The 13,982-nt window shown below is 32.6% G+C and overlaps 1 protein-coding gene across 2 annotated transcripts in view; it reads left to right on the forward strand.

Annotated features, from left to right (window-relative positions):
* The first annotated feature begins 2,656 nt into the window (after positions 1-2,656).
* Positions 2,657-13,982, forward strand: part of ci (cubitus interruptus) — a 121,616-nt gene continuing 110,290 nt past the window's right edge. For both annotated transcript variants that reach the window (XM_068768539.1, XM_068768540.1), the window contains exon 1: positions 2,657-2,919. The gene's annotated coding sequence lies outside the window, so the exon portion shown is untranslated. The remainder of the gene's footprint in view (positions 2,920-13,982) is intronic.

Raw genomic sequence — 13,982 nt, forward strand, 5'->3', positions numbered from 1 at the left:
ATAAGTGTTAATAATTCAAAACCAATTACATCAGTAAATAAAAAACAGGATATAGTAATAAAGGCAAAGTGTGCACGAAGTGTGTATATTGAGTACTTTATTAATTAAATTATATTACTATTTATTATTAAATTATATACGAAAGCAAACTTTATACATTAACTTATTCAACTTTGAACTTTTATTATAACTTAACTTTTGGTTTTATTTTTATTTCGCAATAGAGGCGATTTATAACAGATGGATGGAGTTGCCTTATTGGCATTTACTCGTTTTGTAGACCTGAGGGGGCAGGGCGAAGATTGCGTATACACTAAACCTGCTTCTCGGCAGCAAAGCTCAAGACCCTCCTCAGGATCTTTGGCTCGACTAGGTACTACTTACTGCTATATTACTGGTTTTGGATTCCGCTGACAATCAACATTTGTTTGAGATTCTTACAAAAGGGTGCTCAGGAGAGCCGAATATACTTGGCCCCTCGGGGCTTATGCACCAGGTCATTCCATGAAGTAAGGGTCAAGTGAGTACCTACTGGCATAAGGGCAGAGAGGTTACCTGATCTTGGGCTATCAATACCCACTGAACTAAACATTCCGATAATGGGCAGCTGCTAGTGCTGAACATCGACTTGGTTGGTTACTGCTGCCAGGCTAACATCTTTGTGATGACTTGGGAAAGCAGCAGCGCTGGAAGAAAAAGTGACAGAAGAAACTCCAACAACTCTTCTATGTATAATAATTGGGACCACATTATGTGGTAGATAAGAGAACGATAGCCCATTTAGAAGTTCACTATATAAAATATTGACTCAAGTAAAATACAAAATTTCAATAAAATATTTGTGTGCCAACATTTATTACACTGATTATATTATTTTAAGTAAGGTAAGCAAAATAGAAGCAAAGAACGTAAAAAATAAATTAAGAAAATTAGAAATAGTACCAACTGTGATAACGTGTGATAATAAAAAATTGTGATAATATGAAGTAATAAAAATAGAATAAGCATCAAATAAAATTGTGAAGAAACCGAAACCTGTGATACTTGAGAGGTGTAGTAATGGATGGAAGGCGATGAAAATGTACGAACAAATAATGGATGAGTGAAAGATTTTGAATTATATTAGAAAACTGAATCAATGACCATAAGAAGAATGAAAGAAGAAAAAGGAAATAAAAGAAAAACGTGAAAAAATCATTAAAAATTTTAAGTGCCCTGTCATTAAACAAGATAGGGGAGTATATACAATATCGAGGCCTATAAATAAGTGTAAGATTACATTATTTCGGAAATATAGAAATAACAAATAATTGCTTCCTGTGTTTGTATATCTTCTATCTTCATAAAAAAATGTTAAATATGCAAAGTGATTGTTTACAGGTGTAAAAGCTTCCAAAGGATGATTGAATAGCTCAGAAATCAAGTTAGCTAAGCGAAAGGTTTTATACCTATTTTCGAACATCCTTTATAATGTGATCGTTGTGAAACCGCTATGTATAAACATATAAATTAATATGTATGTACGCGTTGACTATTAGCTTATTGTTCTACTATATCCGTACCATGATTGCCCTTAAGATATTTCTCTGAGCCGTGACCGAAGACCGCCTTTTGTACTATTTTCTTAGTTATTATGCATCTTAATATTTCTTTTGTGATATGTAAATTAAAGAGTAATAAATAAATAAATAATATAAAATATATTGCTGTGTTAATTTTTGGATAGGGTGTACGTCAATCGATTTTATTCAGGCAACATTTTATCTAAACATTTCGAAGCTGTGGGAACTTATACCAAACTAATTGAAAGAAGAAATTTTTCTGAAGTTTCCCAGAAAAGTGCTTTGCTTGAGTCGTCAGCGCGCCGTCATATGTTTGAACAAAAATATTTGCATAGTGGTAACCAATGTAAACATGCAACCATAACGAGTATTTGTTCATCACTTTACAAATAGATAATTATTTAGTTCGTTTCTAAATTTATTTATTACATTAAATTACCGTTACATATAACCTGTAAATAGCTACTACGATTTATCTTCAAATAAATAAATAAATTATAAACAATTAGTTTCTCGAGGTTTGATGTATGGTAGAGTATGTCAAAATACTTCAAACGTTACTTATTTTTTGTGTAGTTATCTAAAAGTAATATTTTTGTAATGGAATGAAATTTATAGATACCTACTTTATTATGTTATCGGAAAAGTACTTTTGGAAGTACATTATGATCAATTTAGACTATTTATAGGCGCAGTACATAATAAATAGTAAGGGGTGACCATTAACTCACTAAAAAGCTTTTATCGTCGATGCAAATCCGCGAATTATCATTGTTTATGTAGCGCATCAGTCAGCATAGCGCTAAGAAAATGCGATTAAGACATTATCTGGTTAGCACTATCCGCGCTGGAAAGAGACGGAAAATATATACGCCCGCATATAATTTGTACGGAAATAACTCCGTGTCAGAGTGAGATGATAAAATGTCAGTTCGACGCGAGTAACGAGAAAACCTCTATCTCTTTCGCACCTGACGTCTTACAATCGTTTATTGTCATGTTACTGTCTCCTTTCGACGGCCGAGATTGAGATGAAATCGCCGTTGGCGCGTTTCCTCCATGTTTTGCTATATCGGTTCAAGCCGCGCCGGCGATAGACGTTACTGTCGAATTATTTACTCTCGTATCATTATTTATAAACAATCGTTTTAATATTATTTTATAAGAGAAACTTGTGACTTTAAACGATCCTTGTGCTTGTGTTATCGACTGGATATAGTAATCTATATTTTTGTGTGACGAAAAGTTTTTTTCGTATTTATTTGACAAGTGTGTGTGCTGTGTTGTATTTATTATTATGCGAATGGATTGCTGCTGCAATGTAGTTTGACACAAGATGACCTGACAAATCAACACAGTAAGTCACTCAATTTCTCTGTGGACTATTGTTAAGTAAAAAATATTTAAGCTAGAACTTATTTTTGATATTTACAAACGCGCGTAAGTAGAAGTACTCGAAAATAATTTTATTTATTATTTGTTGCTTTCGGTTTGTGACAATTTTTCGTCGCAGGAAAGGTTTTCAACATGTGGTCCAAGAAAGATATCTTGTACCTGCCTCGGCCAGAATGAGAAGGGGCTGACTTTTTGTAAGTTTTAAAAACAAAGCTAACCCGGGCAACGGGGAGCCGGCCTTACAGTGCTGCAGTTCAGTCACGTTTTTAGTCTTTCCCGGGAATTGCTGGATTTTTTTTATTTATCACCTAACGTCTTGTCGCTGCTGTATTTTTATTAGAAGCTTTTGTATTCAATTTGTTGAATTTTTATTGTTATAGTAAGGCAACGACGGATGAAGGTTTTTCATTACAAATTAGCAACCGCATTGTATTAAAATATCTTTGAATACACTTTATAAAAATAACACGTGCTTAAAAATTAAACATCGTTATATAAAAAAAAAAAATATTTAGGAAATTATCATATCCATTTTAATTACGTAAAAATGATTCGTTTTAATTATTTATGTATATCTAAACTTTCACTGACTGAAATGTCTGTGCTGTATAAGTAGGAGAAAATATGTTATCTTATTCTTAACAAAAAATATTGTTGGTAGTGCTTCAGGTAACCGATTAGGGTTTAGGCGTAAAGCATTGATCTAGATTGGTAAATGTTTGTGTATGTTTCATTGCATATTTATCGAAATTTGAACCCCAAGATATTTCCCGTTACCATTTCATAATTTTAGCCCTTAGACCCCCACTACTAGCTATAGGCCTCCCCCAAAATTATCAGGGGGGGATACACATACCATAATCGCCACGTTTGGCCGGCGGGTTGGCGAACGCAGGCTGGTATAACAGCACGCAGAGAACGCTGCTGCCCATCCTCTGAAAATTTGTTTCTGAACAGTGACATTCCTATAAAATGTGAATTCCTGTAGAGTGTGAATTATGAAAACTTCGAATCGAATCCGCGACCTACGATCGCAAGTCTCAATCCTCAACCACTGAGCTACTACAATTACAAGCAACCAATTGTAAACAGATGAGGCAATAATCAACACAGGTCAAGATCGAAACCCCGTATTACGTAGCTATAGTTAAAACTTTAATAACAAACTCACAATAACTACAAATTAAATTCTGAAATTATTTAGAACTAACATTATATGTGGCTGTATCATATATTATTATTTATATGTAACACGAGAGGTAACGCAAAGTGTAATTATTGTATCTGAAAGCAATTGTATAAAATCTTATTATATGCAATCTGTGCCTGGTGTAATAAATAATTTGTCCACATACATCCCGTACAACAAAGATCTATTTAATTATACTTATTTTAAAATTAATATTATGAAAACGTCCAAACGCCCAGGAACCCTTGCACTCCGCTTTAGAGAACGAAAAATTTCAAAAGATATTCCCATCTTCATGTTAGCTGATAGCCGCCCATTGCAAGCCTGATATTATTCCTACGCTATAGCTATTTTCTCAGACATCATTTACTATTCAACCAGCATGCTCGTAAAACGAGTTGCCTATGATCAATATGATAAAGTAGTAGTACATAGCGGCCAAGCCGAGGATATCCTGGAAGCCCAAAAGCTCAAAAGCTTACCTACCACAAAAGAGGTCTTATGCGCTATCTGCGTCCTACCACTTTAAACCTGCAGAATCTGCAAATGCCATTCGTGCAGCACAGAATTAAATCCAAAAAAGTTGCCTGTGTTTGTAAGAAAGACCGAGTCTCTATTTTTTCCATCACCAGAAAGCTTTATTACTTGTCACCGTAATATTTTATTTTTAGACATCTATTCATCAATGGATGTACATTGTATTTAACTGTGTACTTTATGTATTAAAGTATGTTTTTATTTATGATATATGTATTATTAGTACCTTGTTTATGTATACATGTACATAAAACATTCAAGTTCTCCTACCACTTAGCGCCCAATTTATTTTTCCTTAGTAAATAAGTCCACCTGAGTCTATTAAAATTCGCCGTATGCTACAACACAGCCATTTATACTTCTTTATCTATTTTATATACTTTTTTTTCTTTTTTCTTGGTGTACAATAACGAGTTAAATAAATAAATAACCGACCTTTTAATATAGTTTGCTTTGCACTATTGACAGCTTATCCGCGTACACTCAACGTAGATGGATATCTATACCGGATGTCTGTACCTGCGCTCAGATTTAGTTATTTTGTTTCCACCATCACAGAATTATAAGCTCGAGCTCTTACTTGAACCGATTAAACGAACAGTCCACAGAATGATTTGGGTATAAGATTTTTGGTCTTCGGAGTTCAAAAGAGCCGAGTCTGGACTCGATCAGTTGCTGTTTAGCGAGAGAAACTGCGACTTCCTTACCGTCTACTACTTATTCAACTCTGAATAAGAGGTTGTCGAGTTCCATGGAGTGACAACAAGAGTCGCTAAGATTAAATCTCGGCAGGGGTTGGCACTTGAAACGTGTTTATCATTCCAGATATGTATCAAGTCTTGATCAGTTGTCGTTGTATTACTAACACAAAATTTTAATAGTACAGACATAATACAAAACTCTTTGTTAAACCGCACCGACATTAACAGAACATTTAGGCATCGGGTGAACTTCCTACCCTACTCCTTATTAACTAAACACATTAAATAAAAATCGGACCCCCAACACATTCATTACACGTCTTAAACAAGTAATGATTTTTGCAAATTATAAGTTATAATCCCACATAATACATCTTTGTGTTAAATTAACATACAGTATCGGCGAAAGTTTTAAATTGTTACTGACTTGATTGTTAATGAAATATATCGCCGCCTCCACCGAATAAAACTACAATCGCCCTTATCATTTAAATTGGGTTTTATTAATTTTGCAATCTACGAGTTGCAATACACTTTTTCAATTTTTTTCATAATTTTCTGGCCAAAATGGAGGAGATAGGCAAAGCTATCTCTTTTCTCTAAACAAGGTCAATTACAAACAACAGTAAAAAGATTATACGATATAAGTAAAAATTGTACCCCTATTTGGCATGCTACTAATACAGGTGCTACTATTAGATGTTCTTATTAATGTTACATAGTGAAATTTTAAGTGAACCAATTTTTGAAAAATAACCAATGTTTAGTTTTTCGTCTCTCCTAGAAAGTTGCATTTTCGGATTTACTATTTTTTGATAGGGACGGCGATATATATATTCAATCACTCGCGAGTGTATTGGCTTCGGATTTGCCCTTACTCGTAGCCTGAAATTTTGAAAATACTGTCGATTTAATTAATTATAATAATTATGTCTAGTCGCAACACAGTACATAATGTTCTAATGAAGACGACCAAATCATAAGTGTCAACAGGATTTGAGACTAGAGATGAATGTGACATAGTTTTCAAGTTTGTCACATTAACTTTTTTCAAGTCACATTAACTTTATAATAAAGGTCCTAGATATTAAAAGTTATTGATCGGGCTGTTACACTTTTCGTAAACTAGATGGCATGATTAAATTAAAAAAAATGACTTTAAATTTCTTGGAATTAAAGCGGTAGAGATAAATATGAGAATCGGAAGAACAAAATTCTTTCCTCTGAATACAATACAGCCGTTAGTAGCGGCCAGGTCACGAAGCCACGAACCGATAGAGTAATGATTTGTTTGGATTGCGAATTCGTTACCTCCCACAGACGTAAGAAAAATTATGAACTGAAAAGAATTACGAAAAAATGTCCGCTCTAAAACATTTCTGATCTCGAATAAGGTTCAAATATATATAAACTTATGATATAAAAAAATAGTGATTTTAGTTCAAATGTAGTATAGACTATTGTATTTACTTATTGGGTTTTAATTTATTTTTTTTCCTTTATTGTTACTTTCGCCTATCACACTGTTATTCATACTATAAATTTACCAGTGTTAGTCTAGCGATAGAAGACTAAAACATACGATCGTACGCGGATTCGGTTGCCAAGATAAAATCTTAAATAATCCAGACTTTGTGCAATAATGATATAAGATTGTCACTGCTCACAAACAAGTTTCTAGAAGATGGACAGCACCGTTCTCTGCGCACCATAACACCACACTGCGATTGACAACCCATGCCAAGCGTGGGTATTCTGGTATTTCCCCCCATTGATATCTTTGTGGATGCCTATTCCTTGCAGTGGGCATCTATGGGCTGCAACTTAATTTTTTGCTTAAATAAATTACTAAACAATTGCTAAAATAACTATATTAGTTTTATAAATTTAATCGTCAAATAATGTTCCGGAATAAGCACAGAAATATATAATAAATTGCAATTTAAAATTGAAAAATGAACATAGTAAAAATCTGTAAGTTAAGTATTATTTATTATATCTAATATCTGATAAATATAATGCTATAAAAAACTAAATCAAATAAAAACAAGGAAATCATCGAATCTAACGGAAAATAAGTCGTTAAGTGAATACAAACAAACAATGTTTATTATTTAATCGATGCGAAAAGTCAATTATAATTCTATTGTAAAAACAATTATAATGAATTTTATTAGAACTACGAACTGCGTATAATGTACAGAAAGTAATGTATTTCTTTGTTAGTCGATACGAAACGCATCGGTTCAGGGGCATTAATTGTAATCTTTATAGAAATCGTGCCTTGTGTGCGCTTGATTGGGCCTCCTTCCCGATAACGCACGATCCGAATCATAAAATATAACAACATGTCCGTTGTAATGCTTCGTATCCGCGTCGAAACAGTTACTGAGTATTCTTAACTCTCAAAGGCGCTCGACGGTTTAAGGTGCCATTTCATTAAGCGATTTTAAAAATTATATAATAAAAAATATTAGCCATATACAAACGTTCAATCTATTATAATCTGGGTGAATGGTTATATGATAACTTCTGGCAGTACATAGTATGCAGGAATAGATAGTAAACAATAATTAATTTTATTATGTAACTATCCGAATTTCGAAAGCTCGTTTTTTTCCTATATGACCAATAAGTTATTTAATTCCTGAAGCCATTGATTTCTAGATATGGTGTAACATACAGAGCCTGTACACTGATAAACAATCACCCAGTATGTCCAATATATTACAATCTATACAATATACATGCAAACAAATACGCGCACACGCTGAAGTTCCGATTGGTTAGGGTAAGTCAACACTATATGGTGAACTTTCTACATAACACTAGGAAGCTATAAGAGGCTGATAATTAGCTCTCGTCGATTTTTATCATTGTTATGTTATAAATAAAAGTTACTATACATACTATTAGTGTATTATATATCAAAAGACAACGAAGTGATACCTATTTTTTAATATTTTCATGTATAAAGTAGTTATTAATTATTTTAAAATGACTAAATTATCTTTATGTCCAGGCAATTTCTATCAGACAACTCTTTGAGAGATAAGAATATATTTTATTTAAATAAATTTATATTAAGAAAGCTACCTTTAAAAATCATTTCTATGAACATTATTTAAAGATGCAGTATCAGAACCAAATATGTTTTTGTGAATAAAGTTTAGCCATTATTAGATTTTATCATCATCATTTCAATCACGTACACTGCCTCCAGACTGTTCTAGACCCGCTTCCAGTGTCTTGTTTTACTAATTGATTAGTTATTGTGAACTAATAAAATTACTTAATAGATAATTTCACGTTACGGTATGTTACCATAATGAAAGGATATTTTTAATTTGGTTATCTTCAAAAAATAATTGACTAACGTTCGGCTCACGTTCGTGCTAATGAAAAAAACATTGAATGCCAAAGCAATCGGTGCATTGATCATCAATCGAGCTGATTAAGCAATTAACGAAACTATACTTTTCTTTACCTCCAGGATTTCTCCCCGCGGGGTTACTGCCTTAAAAACTCTTTGGTAATAGCTACGAATTGTGATTCGAAAATAAGAAAAAAAAAATAACGACGTAACTATATTGTAGAGTTGATGAAAATTAATGATCTCCAATCGTTCTTAATAACACCTAATACCTCTTGATCGGTCGTAACGTAATCAAGAACAAATTCGAAGATTACAAGTATTTTATTGTATAGTCTACGACTCGGTGATGCGAGTTGAACAAGCTACAAAATTCCTGCGTTTCGTTTTCGATAATTAATTATAATTACATATAGTGATTGGTTATAGGTGTAAAATATTTAAAAAGGTGAAAATATAGTGGCTAAGAAGCAAGTCCTGGTGGAAAACTATAGTAGAAACTTGTGTAATGCAATGGGTGTTTTACGTGTGAAATATATATTAGTAGGTTGCCTAGGTCTCTGCAAGACTCAAAGACACCCATATGAGGACCATAAGCACCCATGATAAAAGACAAATTTCAGCAATGATAGATTGTTTTCATCGAGTTTAAACTGATATGGACGGTGGATGTTGTATCGGAGAGACAAGGATTGTAATTTTCAGTACTTGCGAGAAATTTCTCGAATTTTATTCAGAGTTTGTGGTCCTTAATGACTTTTTCGAACCATGATCGCTTACTATGGACTTCATAAGAAAATAACGTGTCGCGGATGCCGAAATGGAAAGCTTTGGAATGTCTTGACGTTTTTAAGCAAAACACGTATGTATATTCATGTACTTATGTAATACAATATTTAAGTATACTTCGTTAAAACGTAAACATATTTAAGTAAATTGTATGTAATTAATATAAAGGTTTTGGTAATTGAATTTGTCGAATGTATGTACTCTTGCAATTTTCATGTAAATGTAAAAGAACACGATGTTAAATCTACAATGCGAATTCTTGTGAATTTTTATAAAATGAATCCAGTGTGAGTTGCAACATCGGAATGTATGTACGTGATTGTACTTAAATTGAGTTCATGTTATATATTTTATACGTAGTCTAGAATGGAGTTTACTGGAACATGTCATCATGGCGCATGGCTTCGTGTAACGTTGTTTCTATATAACAGATTTAATATTAAAAAATAATGATGAACACTTGATCTCCTTTTTTTAGATAAGTTCGCATCTTCTTTAGAATGCCACTTATGTTTAAAAGTAAAATGATATATTTATATTTGTGTCAATGATCGTCAGGAGGCTTGAGGTCCACATGCGGGTGGATTTCGAAAAATTCATAGCCGAACTGTACTCGGCAATAGGAATATTTCTACCAAACTTTAAATTTCTAAGCCTCATGATATGTTACAACACCGAATAAGTGATCTTAAGAACATTGAAAGAGGAGTAAAGAAATAAAAAGAAGGAAGTGATATAATCAATTAAAAATTGTAAGTGTTCCTAAACGGGATAGGAGAGAACGACAGGCCTTCACTAACGGGGGCCATAAAAAACCTCATGGTTCCGGAAATATCGTGATGAGTCACTACATAATTATAAATCTCTTATATATTCACACAAAATTTAATGTTCTTTTATACTAAAATAAGTTAAAATTGGAATGGTTGAAAAGGTGTTATCAAAATACTTTAGAGTTTATCTTTTTGTATAGGAATTTCTTTGGAACATATATTGAAGTTAGAAATTATCAATAAATAACTAAAAAAAAGGTCATCAATTCTTCGTTATTGCAATAAAACAATAATTTAAATATGTTAATGTTGAATATCTCCATTAAGATGCAAGTCAATAAAAACAGCGTTGCACACAAAAAGGTACCAATAACAGTGACATGAAAATACGACAGTAAAGCATTCGCGGCGGGGCGTGGACCATAACGCGACTCAACTTTACTTTGCTGAAGTGTTTTCGCTGATATCGATGAGCCGCGGTCGGTTATTCGGAGATATCGTGGAACAGGTCGACGTAGGGTCAACAGAGGTCACGGACGATGAAGACATTCGGATCGGACAGAGGATGCTGTGCTCCACGATTGGATAATAACAGGGATCCGATAAAAATACAAAGCTCCTATAATGCTTGTTGCTATGTTTTCGATTGATGCTTATGGTACATAGTTAATTTCACAATAAACATTCCTGTTTAACTTATGTTAACTTAGATTATGTAGATACAAATTGAAAATTATTGAATTTTACTGATAAAAAACTATATTGTTGATAAGATAATTCATAACATTATACTAAAAGTAATTTTTTCATGAAATTATAATTTTATTAAAATCTAATTTGTGTGCCATGCACAAAATAACTACGATGATTTTAAGGTAGAAATACATATTATATTGTAGAATAGTCATTCAAGTGTAGTTAATGTATATAAAAGGACATGGATAATCTGTGATAATTAATTTAAAAAAAAACCTGTGATCTAGGAATGTACATAAAGAAAGAAAGGAGATGCAAGAAAGAAGATCTGCAAGCAAAGAATGAAAGATCATGTGAAGCGTAAAAAAATTAAATAAAAGATAAGTGAAGGACGAAAGAGAATGTAGAATAAAAATTGAAAATGACATTGTAACCGAATTTGTAACGAGTGCCACCAAAAGCCGGAGGTCATAAAAGTAAAAAAATGCTATAACTAATTCTTATTTTTAAATTTACTTTATTAAGTACTAAATTGTATTTAAAATAGCAAGACAAAAAGTATGACGAATCTTACGTTACATTTCGAAATATATGTATGATTATAATCTTTGAAATTCCTAAGCATTCACCACCTCGCAGCACAAAGGCTGGAAACACAGAAAAATACTTATCATCATAGTTACTTCAGCCGTAAGACGTTTACCGGTATACATAGGTTTCCATAATTTTCAATAAAAAGCGTTAAGAGAATATTTGTTAAATCGAAGCAGACCAAAATATAATGTATTCATTTTGAACCCGTTTTAGATAAAAAAATCATGTCAGAAGAACTTATTATGATCAGTACAGTATCAAATCTAGCCTTGCTGATACAACTTACAATAAAGCTACGAGATTTTCAAACACATCCATCTGTGAAGAACCCGCAACAAACTCATTGTTTAGTTTTTTTGGTGGCTTTCACAAAATTAACTACTCGTATGAAGAATTAATGTTGTTGATATTACTGGCGAATGTTATTACATCAGCTCTTTTCGTCTTTAGTTCTATTAAAAAAACTTGCATGAAATAAAGCGTGCGAGCGCTGGGTGAACGAGTCCGTTACCTAAAAAGTTTCCTGAGACGCGCTTTATCGGTAACTTTGATACATCGCTTCTTTCACCGCCGGTAATGATGCGGGCCCAACGGATTCATCAATTACAACCTCAACAAACGGCACGGTGCCGTCATATTCTTATTTCCATACCGCCCCGTACCGAGTCGTCGATGGCCTCTTATTAAATTATCGAACTGGTGAGAATTTCGATTCTACGGATATTATTTTGGGTGCCCAGTGGCTAACGGATACAAAACGTGATGAATTAACATGCTAATATTTATTTATGTTGTTAATTTATGAGATTTAAGATACGTCATGTTTCGAAAGAGAAAAGGAAGCAAACATGCACAAAGGCAGTTGATGTTTTCTATGTCAATTTCTTATTTGTGGTGCTGCGATGTAAAATTCCTCTTCCAATTCTCTCTTTTTACACTGACCTTACACAAAATCACTCTTATATTCACGATTATCTCAGATGGACTATTATGTTATGATATAAATTAAAAATTTTATTAACAAAGAATTTATCGCACCAAACTACGGCAATATTCACACCCATAAGTGTCGTTAAGAAACAAATATTACAAATAAAAACTAGATTTAAAAATAATTATCCATAATAAAGAACACACTAAAGTCTTAGCTGTTTTACATTAAAAAGAATCGACATTAAGTCGATAACACGTGCAAGTTCTAAAATCGATTAAAACAAACGAAACTCTAGAGAGAGTATAAGTCAATATTAGTTTTTTTTAGGTACAATCGAGAATCCATCGAAATTGTATTCGGCACCGTGACATCGCCAGAAAATACGTCTACAAAATATTTGTACAGTCAGCGTAGTAATGAGCACACAGGAGCGCGACGAATTCGAAACGTCGAAGAGAAAAAAAATCAAGAGAAGGTAGAAAAAAAAAAGTTCAAAAAAGTGTTCGGAAACCGAACTTCGAAAGAGTCGTCTTTCTAGGGTAGAACTAATTGGTATACGCTTGCCGTTGTTAAAAAAGTTATTTGTTAAGCTTGTAACACTGTTTGATAGATTCGAACGGAACGTTAGATGTAAAAAAGCTGTCTCGGCCTCTGGCCACTAATAATCTTTTTGGAGGCAGCCATTATTATGCAACATGTCGTAATTATATCGTACAAAAAGTTATTTAGTTTCTGTTGGTATTAGTGTATTCGATGCTTGGTTCTAACAATAGATTTAAATTGTAATCAATATTCTTGTGAGTTGTAGAGTTGATGTAACTGTTGATGAACAGATAATATATTGAAGTTTTTTATCTTTCGTCTATCAATTTACAAATTTATTGTTGTGTTTATTTTTAAAGGTTAATTTACAATTAATATCATCCTGTATGTTTTATTATAGATGCAAGATTTAAAGTAAATATATCTAGACCGTTACGAGGGCAAAGGTCGCGAATGGATTTTCAAATTATGTATTAATTTTGAATTCCTGTATCAATTTCACCAAAAGTGAAGAACCGACACAAACAGACCTCTGTGGAGCTTGAAGAATGATGTCGAATAAATTTAATTTAATCCATTGTCTGCGGTTTTGATTAACATATACTCTAAATATTTTATTAATGCACATACATTTGTTCAAGACATACAATAAGCGGTTTTAACTTCTCGTTTTTATGTCAAACAAAAATAATAATAATTTATTATAAATATACTAGTAAAATTTTGAGATTATTGATCTATTATTTTTATTTCCTTCATTGCAATAACGAAACATTCATTCAATCGAATTATTTTAAGTTGGAAAACAAACCACATCTCAAAAGGAGCATAGTGTTGGAATATATAGTACTGTCATAGATCTATTCCCTGTAAAAATTTAAATTATCGTCAGTATT

The sequence above is a fragment of the Battus philenor genome, unplaced genomic scaffold (genome assembly GCF_028537555.1).
Source record: "Battus philenor isolate CCGP_79_NKW_IND1 unplaced genomic scaffold, ilBatPhil1.0.hap1 SCAF_26, whole genome shotgun sequence".
NCBI lineage: Eukaryota > Metazoa > Arthropoda > Insecta > Lepidoptera > Papilionidae > Battus > Battus philenor.